The 18,794-nt window shown below is 39.4% G+C and overlaps 1 long non-coding RNA gene across 1 annotated transcript; it reads right to left on the bottom strand.

Annotated features, from left to right (window-relative positions):
• Positions 1 to 16,129: 16,129 nt before the first annotated feature.
• LOC107685286 (uncharacterized) lies at positions 16,130 to 18,109 on the bottom strand. Its single transcript, XR_001633935.1, has 3 exons — positions 18,064 to 18,109; positions 17,874 to 17,973; positions 16,130 to 16,337 (listed from the first exon to the last, which is right to left on the bottom strand). It is a non-coding gene; the product is annotated as an uncharacterized LOC107685286 (long non-coding RNA).
• Between the last annotated feature and the right edge of the window lie 685 nt (positions 18,110 to 18,794).

The following is an 18,794-nucleotide window of genomic DNA, read 5'->3' as shown; positions in this document are numbered from 1 at the left end:
ACATGATCTAAGCATGAATGTGGAAATGTCAGAGTCAGTCAGACTTGCAGAACACTCTGTATGTCTGGCGCCTGTGCAGAAAAACATCCAGTTCATCTGGATAAATCCCTGACTGGCTGGATAGACTTCATCAGATGTTTGTCTGCAAACTGCTCTCTCTCTGTCCTTTAGTTTAGTGCCTGCATGCTCCTCCACCCCTTCGTCCAGTAATAAAAAAGTTCATAGTATCCTGGAATGTTCTGTCTTCTTCCCGTCTCCCTCTGTTCACTTTTAAGGTTACAATCAGCCAGTCCCAGCCAGTCGCACGGCAGGTATCAGCAAAACAACATGGTAGGGAGGGCTGACCACCCTAATCTGTGCATAGGCCAAAGCTATTGTGCAATATCCTCCAAGAGGAAACAATGGGAGAGTACTGTACAACTTTGTTTTGAGATATTTTTAGTTTGTGTCATCATGCTTATGCACATGTAAACACACATGCATACATATATGTGCATGTACATGAACATGCTTTTGTTGCACTTGCAATTTCCATTAACCCACCCTTAAAGCTACCAATACCACGAAACCTGTCCTAACCTTACCCGTATTCCACCTCCATAGCAGCCAAAGTGTTTTGCAATACAACATGAACAAGTACATGTACCTAACAATTAAACTGGAAGGTGCTTTACTGTATAGAAGCCATTTGTATGTTGACTTCCTAAACAATGCTACTGCCATCGTTTTTTTCAAAACATCTCCCTGTTTCTTTGAAGAACCTAACCAACCTGACGTAGTAACAGTGGCTCAACCAATGGCATGCATTTGAGGCGGGGCTATTTGTTTGCCCCACCAATGGCAGATGGGGGTGCGCTGGGTAAACAAATCCGTGGATGCAAGTGACAAAGAAACGGCACACTTCACCTTTAAGAAATGCTAGGAAATTGAGACTTGGCATGACAAAGTGTTCTGGGAGGAGCTTAATTAACATTTGTACACAACAAGACCTCTTCCAAGAGAACATGTCTGTGGGGGAAACTAGTGTGTCGTTGTGTCATGTTTTGTTGTCGATTTCACTTTAAAGGGATAGTTCAGCCAAAAATAAAAACTGTCATCATTTATTTACCCTCAAGTTGTTCCAAACCTGTTTGAGTTTCCTGTATGAAAAATATTTTGAAGAATCACCAAACAGCTGCTGGTCCACATTGAGTACCATAGTATGGAAAAAAAAAAATACTATGGAAGTCAATGGGGACCAGAAAATGTTTGGTTTCCACCATTCTTCAAAATATTTTCTATTGTGTTCAGCAGAAGAAAGAACTTCATACAGGTTTGGAGCAACTTGAGATGATCACTGCAAATCTAAATGTAAAAATGTCAATAAACAGAATTAATGCATTTTTTTTTTTGCTTGCAGTAGTGGGTAGTGTGTGTGTGTGCAGAGTCCACGACAGCAATGAGGAAAATATCAGTAACGTATCACAGCAAACAACACCAGCGTAAAAATAGGCAGGAAAAGAGAGCGAGAGGGAGAGAGTGAAAAACAGGAGGGGTTTGGAAACAGTTATTTTTCTTTTTCCGATTTTTTTCCTCTCCCAGAAAAGGTTCAACATATGGGTCTTTGTTTTTGAAGCCTGTGAGTGGAAAAAAAACAGGACACAGCACGTGCCTGTGGCAATCAAGTATGCATCAGATACACACATCAAAGCACTCTCTGTGCTTCTCTGTACTTTGGGTTCAAGTAAAAATCCAGTCATACTATTCTGCAGAGAACACTTACTCGAGACATTCCATTCCTATTTCAATGATTTCTTAGTGTGCTCTATTGCTTATAAAGAACACGCTGCAGGCTGTCTGATAACTATGTTTGGCAGCAACATGAATTCATGCTATTTTCACTTTTTGGGGTGTGGTGGGTGTCTTCTTACAGCATTGTTCTTGGAAATCAAGGCAACATTTATACAATGGATAAATCAAAGCATGTGTTCAAATGAAGGGGATGAGAGGACTGGGTGTGCAAAATACAGCTAGATGTATGTACAGAATGTAATGGTGCATTCTGTTCAAAGTTGGATGTGGGATTTTCCTATTAATGTCGCCGACCTACGAGCATAAAGATTTCGCTGTCCGACACATCAGAAGTAATGCATAATGTCTTCTTTGCAGCTGATGATGCTATTCGATGCTAAGAAATGCTATTTTGTTAGTGCTGGACTTACACATGTGCTTATTTTCTTGCAGCTCGATCAGTAGAGCATGTTGCTAGCAATGTCAAGATCATAGATTTGATTCAGGGAATGCATGAGCATGATGAAATGTTGCTGTATGCAATGTCATTTTGGCTAAAATCTGCAAATGTATCATGTATAATCCTGAGTTTCCTAATTGGAAAAGTACACTTTTCAAAGTTGGAAGATCTGGTATGGAAGAGAGCATAAGCAGTTCTTTGAACGGCATCCATTGCAGTTCCAACTTCCATCTAGAGAGGCACAGAGACATCAGGAGCTAAAAACAGGGTGCAGGGTGACAGACCTTGAGGCCAGATTTATTCATTCTGACACTGAGGGTCTTTAACGGTCACTTCTGTCAGTTGCAACATCTATGTTACTGAGGTCAGATGAGATGAACTCTCTGAGAACTCTCACAAAACAAGTCTAAAAATACTCTATGCTCTGTTCCAAAACCTACTGAGCTGTCTACTGCTGCTCGGTATTATACTAATTGAAATCAAACCCAGTGTAATTGAGTTGAATTGAAATATTGGCTATAGTCCATTTCCATTGAATGGTATTGAATGTTCTGCAAGCACAATAAACACCCCAGTCAGTTAACACAACATTAATTCTGTCAGCCGTCATCACGTGTAAGCTTTATATTTATGTACTTGCCATTGTATTCAAGGCATCCATTTTATTAGGAATCAAACCCAATTTGCCTGATGTTGTTGGTGCCATGCACTACTGTTTGAGCTAAAGATTGTCTTCAGTGCCTGTCCACTTTTTCAGAGGCCTTGGTTCCTGAAGCACTCCATAGGAATGTTGCAGATCGCTGCAGTGCACTCTGGGAATGTCTTCTCCAATGCTGCATTCGAATTTGGCCTACAGTAGATATTTATCTCACAATTTTTTTTTTTTTTAGAGCAGAACTACTCTCTAGTTATTTACATTCATTAAAAGCATGCATGCAGAAAAAGCAATAAATGAGCATGCAATAAATGATGAAAAATGAATCCTTTATTGGAGGAATTGCTAAGTCATGCATCATCAAACCACTTACGTACAATCATCAAGGGACACCCACAGAGAACAGACGCATCTAGCAACATCAAAACAAACACACCCTTTTCTAGAATACACCACAGCTTTTATTTTGTCATTATGCTATTTTTCTGCTTGATATTTATAGTCACTTCCTAATGGCAAGACGTACTGTACTATAGCACACAGACTACTGGCTGCCGTCCAAACAGCCTGCTGGAGATGGAATTTGTCCCCTCCTTCTCTCATTTTCTCATGTCCACATGCAGTACAGTTACTCTCACACACTACACTAAATATATCTGTGAGAACTACCTGAATGCAGCTGGTTATTCTTAGACAGCCATGTTAATTTTTTGGCGCAGTCCAAACTATGGTGCAAACTGGTGAATCACTTGTTCAAAGCCATTGCCATATCAACTGCTATATCAATTCCAGCAAAGATTAGCAACTTGTTCTCTATAATTCTTGTCATTTTTACTAATTTTGCAAACTCCTGCGTGAGTAGAGTTTCATTGTGTCCGTGTACACTATACAGTTCAAAAGTTTGGGGTCAGTAGGTTTTTTTTTGTAAATATTTAATATAATATTTAATATATTTACATAGAAAATAGTTATTTTAACTTGTAATAATATTTCACATTATTACTTTCTTCCTATATTTTTTATCAAATAAATACAGTCTTGGTGAGCATAAGAGACCTTCTCAAAAACATTAAAAATTATACCAACCCCAAACATTTGAACACTTGTGTATATCTCTTAAAAACAGAAACTTATTCATGTGATCTTTCCAGAAGACAGTCATCCACACCAAACTTCATTGGAACAGCTTATTCTTGTAAATTTCTAAAGATACATTTCTTTCCGAGGAATTACTGCAGCCCTTGAGGGGTTGTCGATCAATGGGGCAGGACAAGATAAAGTCTTGTGTCTGTCACCATGGAAATATAATCGTGAAAAACAGAGTGAAATTAAAGGAGGAAAACAAATATCCTGTTTTAACGTTATAAGGCTGAATTTGGAATTCGCTACCCAGTTTATGTAATCCTATATTTCTCCAGCCAGCCCTGTTTGTTATCAGATAGGCCGTCGCAGCGGTTGCAGGTTGCTATGGGAGAGGTAACCGTGTTGTTTGGGGACGGCTAACTGAAGGAGGGGGCACAGGCTGCTGCAGGGGATTATGGGTCATGGTTTGAGTAGGACTGTAAGCTGTCTTTGGGAACTCTGAGTCAGCACTCTCTCCCCTAGACGTCCCACTACAGTCGCTCCACTGTTGACTGGCCCAGTAACCACAGAAACCACACATACAACAGAAAGTCACATGACCACCAAAATTACACACATGGTTTCCCAGGAAACAGTCCAAATTATAGAACTTTTTTAACATTTTATTTGTATTCAGAGTTCTTGAGATGGAATGACGGGCATCATGCGATTGTGATAATTATGTATTTAATGCATAACATTTAATTTAGGTTAAAAAAATCATTAAAAACATCTATCTATCTATCTATCTATCTATCTGTCTATCTGTCTGTCTGTCTGTCTGTCTGTCTATCGATTTTATTTGAATGCTGTACTGTATGATACTTTAGTTTCCCACAATATCTCATGTACTGTTTGTCATGTAAGTTGAACAAGACTGTGAGATCTCTCTCCTGAAACAGCTCTTCAGATGAGGAACACACTGTGTGTGTGTGTGTTTATCTCAAGAGGTCACAAAGCTCCAGTGTGGCACTAACTGTGACATTTCTGTACTGTACAATCTAATGAGAGCATGAGACGGGCTCATTTTATCACTCACTGAGAACTGACTCCACAGAGCTCTCCAAGCAGCTCACGTTATGTTTGTGTGAGGCTGAGTAACAGTTATCACAAGGGTCCAAGCCCACGCTTTAGTTCCGTTTTAGCTCTCCCAGTGTTTACTGGTATTTATAAACGTAGTGTCCTTCATATTTACTTTCCTAGCAAGACATACACACATAAACACACATACAGCACACAGAGTACTGCCCTTTTGACTGTGTGGCTCTTCCAGAGAGACTGCATTGATGTTACACAACACAATTTTGTTTTGTCACAATCTAATCAATTAACTCTTGGTTGATCACGTACTTCTAATCCAATAACTTGTCCCTTATGTCATCTGAAGACTTATGTTGAATTAGACTAAACAATGACAAGAGTCCTGTGTCAGATTCAGGTCTAAGTCAACTTCTTGTGAAAATAAATAATTAAATAAAAATAAATATTATATATATATATATATACACACACATATATATACACACACACACACACACGCTTAATTTGTCCTGCAGTGTCGTCTTCTTTGATACATAATAAAAAAAGTTTAAGTGTTTAGTAAACTGATCCCATAGGAACCACTGTGACCCAAACAGTAAGCTGCACGTTCACAGCGATCTGTAAAACGACACACCAGGCAACAGCAGCACAGGATCACCTAATGCCAGAGACCACAAGGCAGGTGAACTCTCTCACCTGTTATACTCACCGTAACCCAGAGTGACCCACAAACAACAACAAATACAATTAGTGTGGAGACTGTCCCCTCAGAAACACATCAGAACATTTACAAAAGGAACTTAAATGAACACAGTAATTGCAGATGCTGTTAAAATGTTGATATTGCATGTAATGAGGTTTGTATGAAGCAAATAAGTTAGGCCAGAGGGTACTTAACTAGTTATGATGAACAGATGGGACCTGCAGATGGGCGTTGGGAATTTGATTATGGGTGTGAAAGACACCTAAAATAGGGTGTATAATTATGTAAGTTAATTTCCCAAGATCTGACTGTGCAAAACTATTTTAATACAGCATATCCCTATTACAATTATAGCTTCAAGAGTATGTGTGTGAGATATGCACACATATATACACCCTGTACAAATCTTATTATGTCATTACATATATTCAATTAGACATATTTATGTTTTATCTTCCATGTTATGACGGTATAGTGTGTCATGTACTTTTGACATACTGTACAGAAGTCCCTCCCATCCTGCTCAGTCTGTACTGGGTGTACCTACCAATTAGCAGCACACACTGTGAAAAATCCTCTCATATTCTTCCCATGTATGCAAGGAGTGCAGAAGAGGACATTTGAAAAATTGCAACATGCTGCCTGAAGAGAAATGGAAAGAGATCCAAATCTTCAAATCATCTCTGAGATGAGTCCAAAAACTGGATGGTCATATATTCTGCAGGGTTACACTTGAATTTGGGGAGAATTCGGTTAGAGGGCTGAATGACCAGAGAGAAGAGATTTTGAAAAGACCAAAGCATCTGAGGTCAGTCTTCGGCTTATCTCGAGAAGCCTAAGACTACAAGGCATGACTGTACATGTGTGAAACTGGCCAAGGCAGATGAGCTGTTTGAGTCTAATGGCGCTTTTCCACTGCGTGGTACGACTCGGCTCGGCTCAGTACGGCACGGCACGGCACGGTTCGGTTCGGCACGGTTTGCGTTTCTACTGCAGTTCAGTACCGCTTTAGAGTGGGCGGGATTATTCACATGTCGTTATAGTTGCGCCGCCTCTACTGCCGCGACTCCTAAAAAAAACTTTTTCATTCCGCGTCGCCCCATCAAGCTCTAAAAGTACCAGGTACTGTACCCAGTGGAAAATCCCCCAAAAGTGAACCGTACCGAGCTGTACCATGCAGTGGAAAAGCGCCATAAGAGAGGCTGTGGATGTGTGTCTATGCTAAATGCATGTAATTGGGCCAATGCTCAGCTGGCCTCATTTACAGACACTAGACAATGTAAACAGACTGCAGCCAGAACTGTCAACAAAGTGTCATGGACCTAAATGAACCATTTCCAACAGGAAACAATCACTAGCCAATCACTTAGCTACGCACAAATAATAAAATAAATCAAATTAAATAAAAACTTCTTTTTTTTTTCAAAGTTGTTTAAATGGGTAGTTATATTTATTTTAAAGGGGTCATAAGATGCGATTTCAATTTTTCCTTTCTCTTTGGAGTGTTACAAGCTCTCGGTGCATAAAGAAGATCTGTAAAGTTGCAAAGACTAAAGTCTCAAATCCAAAGAGATATTCTTTATAAAAGTTAAGAGTCAGCCACACCTACCTAAAACAGCTCATTCTAACACGCCCCCACATACCTACGTCACTATCTGGGAGGATTTGCATAATGCCGCCCAAATGTTCACGAAAAAAAAGAAGGCATAACTTTTATTCTCGCTGTAGAATTGTTGCCGCCGCCTCCATGTCGTGAAGGTGCTGCGTGTGTTTCATTGTGAAAGCGAAACTACTTTGTTTGGCCTTCCAAAAGAGGACGATATCGCTTCGTCATGCCTGGAGCTGATCCGTGCTGGTCGCTGAGGAAATACTTCAACTTCGCGCTGTCGATCGCCAGATCGGCTTTCACCGTGGACGAAGCGGAGTCCAGCCCGGGGTCGTCACATGTGGTTGCCGCAGGCATCACAGTATGGTAAGGGGCGTAACATTTCCGTCACACGCTTGAGGAATTCGGCCAATCACAACGCACTGGATAGCTGGCCAATCAGAGCACACCTCGCTTTTCAGACCGATGAGCTTTGTAAAAATCGACACGTTTCAGAAAGGCGGGGCATAGAGGATAAACAATAATGTACAGTATGTGGAAAATAATGTGTTTTTTTAACCTTAAACCGCATAAACACATTTCATTACACCAAATACACAAAATAATGTTCTTTTTAGCAGCATCATATGACCCCTTTAAAATATGTAAAATACCTCTACTCAGTAAATGGCACCATGTGAGGTTGAGTCATGTGTCAAAGTTTAACACTTGTAGAGCAATGGTGCAAGCAATACTCCCAACACCAAGTAAAGTGTATCTTGTATGCACTGGAGGTGATAACATTTATTCATACATTTATCCAAAGCGACTTACAGTACATGCAAAGAAAAAAAAAATGCTGTTAGTGCCACAATGGTGCAAGCAATACTACCAACACCAAGGCTGTGGGTTCAAATCCCAGTAAATGCATAAAAAGTGTATCTTGCATACTCTGCAAATTGCAAAGAAAAAACTGTTAGTGCCATTTTCTTGTAGCATATTTTTAGAGCAAGCAATACTACCAACACCAAGGTTGTGGGTTCAAATCCCAGTAAAAATGTTATCTTGTATGCACTGCAAATTGCTCTGGATAAAAGTGTTTACATTTATCCAAAGCGACTTACAGTACATGCAAAGACTTCAAAACATTGCCATATTCTGGCAGCTGAACTACAAGAACACCAATTCATTATAAAACAACAGCCATGACAATGTAAACCCACAACAGATCTCATTTCAGCTAAAAGTGAATAGCATAGCCGGTTGGTGACCTTTCTTTTGGGACTATTATTAGAGTTACCGGTAAGAGAGATTACCACTCCTGGCCTAAATAACCAGCCAGACGCCTGCAGAAAACAGCAAATAAAAGCAGTACTCAGGATCAGTTAAACAAAACTTACCTTTATCTAAATTTCTATGAGAAAGGTGTCAAAACTGCTCTCGGATCAGCATATAACAATTCTTGATTAATTGCCTGCCCTCACGAAGTACAGTGTCTGCGAGCCGAGATTTATGTTTGGACATGCCTTTCCCACAGAAACCTTTTCCAGGTAAAAGACTGCACACTGTGCAAAGGTTCACAGCATTCCTAGACTAATTCCTAAAAACTGTCCTTATCAGGAGACATATAAACACACATGCATCCATAAAGTACTCACTCACACAGCTGCAGGACAAGTGTATATCTAAACTTGATCTATGCCCTAAATTAATTCTAGCACATGGATGTTTGGAGAAAAGCCAGCGTTGTGTAAGGAAGCACATGCTTCCATTAGCCTGGAATACTCACTGCGCTCAGCCCTCTGAACCATGTTTTGGATTAAAGGGAGTGCTAATACTTGATCAGGACTGGCTTCAAAACTGTACATGTTGTGCAAACTGTACAGATTAGTTTGTACTGCTATCATTGTTGTCCTTAAATGAACAGCATGTGCTGGTATCGGTGCAGACCTGTATGCAGGGAGTGGCCGGGCGGTACAGGAAGACAGGCATGTAATCTGCCCGCTGGACGTGGCTGGTGCAGAGTCACTGGGTTCTGAAAGGACAGAGGTCACTCAGGCCACATACACAATGCTGCTTAATTTTTTTTTTGCACACTTTACTGTGTGCACATATGGCAAACGAGTGTGTGTAAAGAGGGCGGAGGGGAGTGATAAAGACCTTAGGATGAATTTGGGGGGTTCCAATTCAAAGTGCATTTGCTGCCACACCTGTTTGTCAATGGGGTTTAGCACGCTTGCACCACCAAATCCCTTTTTCCAGCGAGTCTCCTCATTACCCAGAAGCAGAAAAAGCAGCACTTGGGATATGGAAAAAGGTGGAATTCAGCTGTAGGAACCACAGATAAGATAAGACTCCTATTCTCAGTAAAGCTGTACACAGGCATAAAGGTACAGAATAAACATGTTTTTGTTAGTGGACAAAACATGTTTTTAAAGTGGCAAAGGAACAAGTCTTTGCAAGAATGTTTCTGTTATGTAGATTCTAATCTCTTTTTTTAATTATTTGATTTGATTTGATTTGATTTGATTTGATTTGATTTGATGCGTTGTCCCTTTCTGGCATCTCAATCAAAAAAAAAAAGTGTCTGAATATGATTGTTAACAGAATTTTGATTTTTAATTAATGAACAGCATAAAAGAAAGAACACAGTGTATGTCACAATTTGCATAATGTATATACTAAACCATATGTGAGATTAGAATGAGTGAATTCCAAATCATAATACATTAAATTTAAACTACCATTCAAACATTGAGACCCACTGACTCATCTTTAATATTAATTTTTTTTCTACATTTTTTTTTTTTTGTAGAATATGCCATTGGAAGTATGGGACTAGTGATCAGAAAATGTTCAAAATAAATCTTATAATTGAGCATATTTAAGCATCATTGAAGTAGTTCCAATATGCTGTACATTTGTAGGCTGAAAGAGAGAAAGACTAGATCATCTTGACTTTAACATTTCATATTGAATGAATGCCTTTTACTGTCATTATACCATGTACAATGAAATTAGAGTAGCTTCCCTTTAACATGTATCACATAATACACATACAGCAAAACATTAAAAAAGTTGAATTGCGCTAAGACTTACATGCAACATAAGAACATAAAGAGTTATATTGCACAATAATAGTGTATTGCACCAAGTCTTGCATTCGAAGTGGGGGGGGGTATTGTATTACACTAAGACTGACATTTAGATTGAGAATATATATGAGGTCAATGCATATTGAAGTTCATAATATTTATGGCTCTAGGAATGAAACTGTCCTTAAATTTCCTGCTCCTTGTTTTAATGCACCGGTAATGCCTGCCCGATGGCAACAGCTGAAACAAGTGAAACCCAGGGTGTGTTGAGTGCTTTAGTATCTTTTTGGCCTTATTGAGGGCTCGAGAATTATATACATCCTTCAGCGATGGAAGGTGTCTGCCAGTGATCCTCTCTGCAGTGTTGATGATCCTTTGAAACCCTCTCTTGTCTGCCTCAGAGCAGCTAGCATACCATACTGTAATACAATACGTCAGCACACTCTCAATAGAACAGCGATAAAAGTTTACCAGAAACTTTCCACTCAGATTGTTTCTGCTAAGGATCCTTAAGAAATGTAGACGCTGCCGTGCCTTCTATTGTCATTTGGAGATTTCAAAAACTGTAATTTAAAAGACATAAGGGCAACTTCAAGCAAACTGAAAAACAGAGTGCACAAAATATGTGTATGAGATTATAGTATATATTATCTTAATGAATAAAACATATTTCTGAAGAAAATAGTAAAAAAAAACAAAAAACAAAAAAACATCGTCAATGGACATGAAATGTACCCTAAATTATAGACTCATCCAAATGCTTTGTTTATAACGAGAAGGAAGTTTTAACCTATGAAACTTGCAGGATGCTTTAATGGTACACAGACCTCTCATATCACAAGTCAGAAAGAGCTCTATTGCAAAGTATGTTACACACACAAGGAATTTGTCTTGGCTTCCAGTGCAGACGAAAGTACAGACATACATACATGAAAATACATGATAGTGCAGACATACATGGGAATAACACAGTAGAGATGAAATATAACACTAATATAATAAAAACAGAAAATGAAATAATGCAATATAATACAGAAGTAAAAATATAGAGAAAAAACATAATTATTTTAATGAATGTACATACCTGTATATGTTATTTGCAAGTGTACAGTTTATGTAGTTTACAAATGTACAATTTTCAGATGCTATGTATAAATGTATCAGTTTTAATGGACAATGTATAGTTATGAAAGTTTTCATTGTTCAGACTGAATATAACCTGCGGGGGGAAAAAAACTGACCGCCTGGCTATTCTGGTGGTCGGTGCTTTGTAGCGCCGACCAGAGGGCAACAGTTGAAAGAGAGAGTGGGCTGGGTGTGTGGGGTCCAAAGTGATTTTCTTAGCCCTTTTCCTCACTCTGCAGGTGTAAAGATCTTTGAGGTTGGGAAGGGGGGAACCAATAATCTTCTCAGCAGTCTTGACTGTCCGTTATAGTCTCTTGATGTCTGATTTGGTAGCTGAACCAAACCAGACAGTTATGGATGAACACAGGACAGACTTATGATTAAGCAGCTCCTGTGGCAGGTTGAATTCCCTCAGTTGGCAAAGGAAGTACAGCCTCTGCTAGGCCTTTTTAGCAATGGAATCTATGTGAGTGTCCCTTTTCAGATCCTGAGAGATGGTGGTGCCCAGGAACCTGAATGACTCCACTGCAGCCACAGTGCTGTTCATGATGGCGAGTGGGGGGGAGTGCAGGGGGGTTCCTCCTGAAGTCCACGATCATCTGTGTGTGTGTGTGTTCAACTCCAGGTTGTTAATAAGACTGCACCAGACAGCCAGTTCTTTAACCTCCTGTCTGTAAGCAGACTCATCTCCATTGTGGATGAGGCCGATGATGGTAGTGTCATCTGCAAATTTCAGGAACTTGACAGAGGGTTCCATTGCAGTGAATTCATTCATATACAGGGAGAAGAGCCGTGGGGAGAGAACACAACCCTGAGGGGTGCTAGTGCTGATCATGCACACACATAGCAGTGAGTAATGAACACACATCCGGTACAGTGGGCAGCCATTTTTGCTGCGGCGCCCAGGGAGCAGTTGGGGGTTCGGAGCCTTGTTCTCACCTCAAGGGTCTCACCTCACATGGAAGAGAGTGCTGTACATTCACTCCCCCTACCTACAATCCCTGCCGGTACTGAGAGTCGAACCCATGACCTTTGGGTTACAAGTCCAACTCTCTAACCATTAGGCCACACCTATTTGAAGCAGCAGGGAACTTCACACAGCTCCAGTGATCTGTTGAAGATCTGTGTAAAGATGGGGGCCAGTTGGTCAGCGCAGACATTTAAACAGGCAGGTGAAACACTATCTGGGCCTGAAGCTTTCCAAATCTTCTGTTTTCTGAAGACCCGGTTTACATCCTGTACACAGACCTTAAGCGCAAGTTAAATGGTAGGAGAGGGACAGAGAGGGGTTGCAGGGGGGTAGGTGTATGTGTGAAGTGCAGATCAGAGAGGGTGGGGGTGTGAGACTGGGCTTTTCAAACTGGCAGTAAAACACATCGTCAGCCAGTTGTTGATTCTCCACAGACTGTGGGGGTGGTGTCTTGTACTTAGTGATGTTCCTCAGACCAATCCATACTAAAAAAAAAGTGACATGACGTGGCCAAGTATGGTGACCCATACTCGGAATTAGTGCTCTGCATTTACCCATCCAAAGTGCACACACACAGCAGTGAACACACACAAACCGTGAACACACACCCGGAGCAGTGGGCAGCCATTTATGCTGCGGCGCCCGGGGAGCAGTTGGGGGTTCGGTGCCTTGCTCAATGGCACCTCAGTCGTGGTATTGAAGGTGGGAGAGAGCGCTGTACATTCACTCCTCCCACCTACAATCCCTGCCGGTACGAGACTCGAACCCACAACCTTTGGGTTATGAGTCTGACTCTCTAACCATTAGGCCACGACTTCCCCAGAAAAAAATCTGTGCTCTGCATTTACCCCATCCAAGTGCACACACACAGTAGTGCACACACACACACCGTGAACACACACCCGGAGCAGTGGGCAGCCATATTGCTGCGGCACCCGGGGAGTAGTTGGGGGTTCGGTGCCTTGCTCAAGGGTCTCACCTCAGTTGTGGTATTGAAGGGGGAAGAGAGCGCTGGTCATTCACTCCCCCCACCTACAATCCCTGCCAGACCTGAGACTCGAACCCGCAACCTTCGGGTTACAAGTCCGACTCTCTAACCATTAGGCCACGACTGCCCCCCAAGACCAAGGACGATGGGTCCTTGGCTGAAAACTGTTTTTTCAGCTTTTTGGAGTAGCTTTCTTTTAGCCACTCTGATCTCCATTGTTAGTCTGTTTCTGGCCTGGTTATACAAGATTGTATCCCCACTTCTGTAAGAATCCTCTTTGGCATGACAAAGCTGTTTGAGTTTATCATTATTGAATGATAGGAATGTCCTGGTAGGACATTCCTGTGGTATCCTCACAGAAACTGATATATGAAGTTACAGTATCTGTGAGCCCATCCACATTGGTGGCTGCAGCTTCAAAAACACTCCAATCAGTGCAGTCGAAGTATATGCCAAAAGCTTAAAGAAAAATTAATTTCTCCTGTCTTTAAGGGTCCAAACTTTTGTCTGATCGTGTAGTATGCCAAAGATGGCCAGATGATGATGCTATTTTTTCCGGTAGATTTTCGTGTATACCTTGTTGAATCAGCCTGTGATCATAGGGTCGCTCGGTATGACTGAAATTACGATAAGAATACGAGGTGTACAAGAAATTATTCATCACAAATCTAATTTTTCTAGATCGTAGGTAGTCGGAATCAAATTCTGCATAAATCGTTCTAAATCTGACTGTGTGGGATCACTAGTTTGAATATCCTACTGTCATATGTGACTTTCAGATTTAAACCAGTCTTAGATAATGAATCACCAAAGTAGATGATTTACCGTCAGTCTTAGTCTGTACTAGCACAAGCTGGTTTTGCTTGATTCTTGAGTATTTTGTAGCTCTAAATTCATTCATGAAAGGATGTTCCTGTGGCTGGATGTATTCAAGTGTATTCAACCGACATTAGGTGTTCAGTTTGTCCTTACGGAGTAAATCTTTCATGTGCAAGAACGCTCCGTGAGCTTGCATGTGATTTGGGACTGTCACACACACTCGAACGCTCTGGGCAGAGTGACACTGCATACATGGTGTTACTGTGACTTGGATTTGCAATGTCACCATGACCAGTACACCATCTCTCTTGTGACACTGGCTTACCTTCCAATACAGGAAGCAGTGAATGTGTGCACATCTATGGTTCCACATGTCTATCACGGGTAGAGAATTTAAATCACACTCTCCTCTAGCACTAACATGTTTCAAAGAAAGAGGATATTTCATCACCAGTTTGTAGCAGATCTGTAGTTTCTGCAGTGTAATAAATTGAGGCATAAAAATCCTTTGAGATGCATCAATGCAATAATAAAACATTCAGTGTTTACAAAATGTAATAACGGTTTATAGGGACTATGATTGCAATGCATATTCTGGAATATATATATATGCGTGTGTGTGTGTAAAATAATAATTATTATTGTTATTATTATTATTTTCATGTGTTTTAATGCACCTTGACTTGTAATGATTATTTGTTCATTAAGTGTTATTTGCCATTGACATGTTTAATAATTTAATGATTTCTTAATAATTTACATTTTCATTGCAATAATTCATTTAAAAGAAATAAATTTTTTTTTTTTTAAATAATTGTAAATAATTATTATACATTTTATAATTTTAACAAATTTCTTCTATTTTAATTTATTAATTTGCTTGAAGATGGTCATTATTAATTGCTGGGACATTTTCCATCACATTATATGCAAATGTGTTTTACATATTCTATATTACATATATTACATAGTGTATTTGTCTGTTTATGTTAGTTTGCCAGCAAGATATTATTTATTTATTTATTATTCATTCATTCGTTCATTTGGGTTAATAATAATTGTACATTAATTTCTACAATCAATCAGTCAACAGAATGAATGAATGAATGAATACAGATATCTATTTTTGAGACTGTGATTGTAAAGCATAATGCACAAGTTTATCAGTATGTAGTGCAAATTTTCATTCCAGTTACATTTTTGTCTTTAGCATATTTTTTTAAATAATTATGAATTCTTAGAAAAATAATAAAATCTGATCAGATGGAATCATAAAGTAAAGAATGCAATTAAAATGAACCAATAAAAAACAAATATCAGAATTAATGAATGAATGCATACAGATATCTATTTTTGAGACTGTGATTGTAAAGCATAATGCACAAGTTTATCAGTATGTAGTGCAAATTTTCATTCCAGTTACATTTTTGTCTTTAGCATATTTTTTGAAATAATTATGAATTCTTAGAAAAATAATAAAATCTGATCAGATGGAATCATAAAATAAAGAATGCAATTAAAATGAAACAATAAAAAACAAATATTTACATCCCTAGTCCAAATTTATGGAAATGAACAGTGATGTGATGCATCGATTAATAAAGGGAATGCAGATATATTCGGATACTGCATTAGGAACAATTACTAGAAGCACAGAGCAACACAGTGATTTAATCACTTTCAATGTAAACAGGGCTCTAGCAAGCACCGCCTTAGTTATTGCATTTGAGAGCTCTTTCCTGTAAATTACATCAGCACAAATGTGATGAGCAGATCAGCAAGTCCAGCATGTGGCAATAAGGTTCAAATATCTGGAGTAAGACAGTATGCATGTCAGGTGCCTTGTTTTTCATGAGCTCATCTTGACTCAGCATCACATGACAGCAGCTTCTGCCAGTTCCTCAGAACTGATGTCACACTGTCTTTGCTGTATCTCGAGAGTCTTTGAGTTTGGTGCTGGAAAGCCCCTCCATTTGGAATGATCTGTAATCTTTTGACAAAGGGCTGAACAACAAATGACCATTAATGGAAAACAAGCGCATGACAATGAATTGTAATAGCAGCAGTCCAGTGAAGCAGACAATGAAGTCACTTCAGAGGTCCACACAAACGTACACACCCTCACTCTTTGACTCAGTTGACTGAGCCCCCCAACTTTTCCAGAGTTGAGATCAGCAAACACAAAATGTAGTCTGACCTCATGGAGGAAAAAGAGGGAATTTGCGTTCTTGCGCACACATATACACACACACACACACACACACACACACACACACACACAGCCTCAATCTCTGCTCCCTCTCTCTTTCCCGGAAGATGCTGTGTTATTGGAAATGGAGATGGCAAAGCAAAAGCAGGAAAGGGAGGAGTAAAAACAAATGAAGGGTTCCTTTTAAATCGTGTGATTGGTGAGTCAGTGCATGAGCTCAGTGCAATACAAGATCTCCTGTGATTGGTGGACAGTGATGTGCTGATCTGATCAGGACAGGGATGGTGTGAGCCTAAAGGAATAATAACTAGCTGCATACTGTCAAAAATAAGTATGATTATGATACAAGTTTTATGTAATTTCTTTGGAAAACTTGCTGAAGAAAATATGAATAGTAGTAAACATATAGTAGTAAATATCTGCACAAATGTGCATGCTAAAATAATGGGAATCTTCTATGCTTTATTTAAAAAAATTAAGTTTTAAATGTCATTCAGATGTTTGATATTTTAATTTTATGACCCTGCTTCACTCAATGATCACTATGTATATTTTCTTTATGATATGATTTTTAAGTTTTTTATTTTTTATTTTATGGGTATACTAGAATTTCACATTTTCTGAAGATTATATGAGTGCATTTTTAATAGTAATTATCTGCAGGCTAAAATAGTGGGCTATGAGTGATATGAATTTTTATTTTTATTTATTTATTCATTTATTGTGCAATATTATGGGATGTGTTATATTCAATTATGTTTAATAATTTGTATTCCTTTACATAATATGTAACTTAAATGTTTGTTCTTAAGAGTGCCTATAGTTGCACAATTACCTATATGCATGTACGTTTGCATGTGTATGATCTGCGTAGGCATTATGAGATTCCCAGTTTCTCCTTGACATCAAATTTGGGCCCGGCATGACTTTTTGCACGTCATGTTCAATGCAATGTTTATACAACAGACCCTCGGAACGTTACCCCTTCAACAGACGTCACAAACCAAACACAAACATAGCCAGTGGCCCGCGCAAGCACTCTACCGTGGGAGAAGAGTTGAAAACAAAGGTGGTGCAGCAACATCATTAATATTCCATCTCACTTACACAATGATAGTGAGGTCAGCGTATAACAGCTCTCTGAAGTGCTGTGTCATTAGAGGCACAGCCTGGATGATATTTCAGCTGTGTACAACTACACCATCTCTCCTTCAAAATAAACAATATGGATTCAGCTGGATGCACATGGCAAACTCTTAATTTGTGGAGTGCTAGCCAGAGGAAATACTAAAAAAGGGGTTTGGCACTTTTATTTGAAGGTGTATACAAACCAAATGTGATGTTAAGAGTGTATCAGACACTGCAGCCATTGGAAATTAGGTCATCATGGTGATGGAAGCTAAATATTAGTCTTGCAGGAACATCTGCGTCCTACGAAATGGATGAATCACTTGGTGAAATCAGATCAGATTCTCATTAGAAACCCATCATATTAAAAAAAAAACAAAAAAAAACACTCACTGTCCTTCTCGAGACTTTAAGAGTCAACTAAGGACATTGCTGCCACATCAAAGCTGACTATGATGAGAAATAAAATGAGATATTTCTTCCTGAAATCAAGCTGTGTTGTGAAGCAAGGCTCTTGTTGAGATTATTAGTAAGTCAAAAGCAGTGTTGAAGAGGTTTACATTTCTAGCAGGCTAAAAAGGGTGGGTCGAATCAGGGTACATGCATTCAGGTGGACGGGGCCGCTATACAAACTCTTACAGCAAATTAGTTCACAGTTAAAATAATACTAGCTCTCATCAGGTTAACTCAGGTTAGTACTTAAAGGGATAGTTCACCCAAAAATGAAAATTTGATGTTTATCTGCTTACCTCCAGGGCATCCAAGATGTAGGTGACTTTGTTTCTTCAATAGAACACAAACGAAGATTTTTAACTCAAACTGTTGCAGTCTGTCAGTCTTATAATGAAAGTGAATCGGAATCACGGCTTTGAGAGTCAAAAAAACATACACAAACAAAACCAAATTAAACCCTGCGGCTCGTGACGATACATTGATGTGAAAAAACATGAAACGATCAGTCTGTGCAAGAAACGGAAAAGTATTTATATCGTTTTTTTACTTCTGATTCACGCAATGTCTGAACTGTCCTGAGCGCGTTCTCAACAGCCGGCGCCTGACGCGTCTTCTTCTTCTTCTTGCTTTACGGCGGATCGCAGACTTATAAGTGCATTACCACCACCTAT

Source organism: Sinocyclocheilus anshuiensis, unplaced genomic scaffold (assembly GCF_001515605.1).
Source record: "Sinocyclocheilus anshuiensis isolate Anshui unplaced genomic scaffold, SAMN03320099.WGS_v1.1 scaffold689, whole genome shotgun sequence".
Taxonomy (NCBI): domain Eukaryota; kingdom Metazoa; phylum Chordata; class Actinopteri; order Cypriniformes; family Cyprinidae; genus Sinocyclocheilus; species Sinocyclocheilus anshuiensis.
This window is presented reverse-complemented; position numbering and strand designations above follow the sequence as displayed.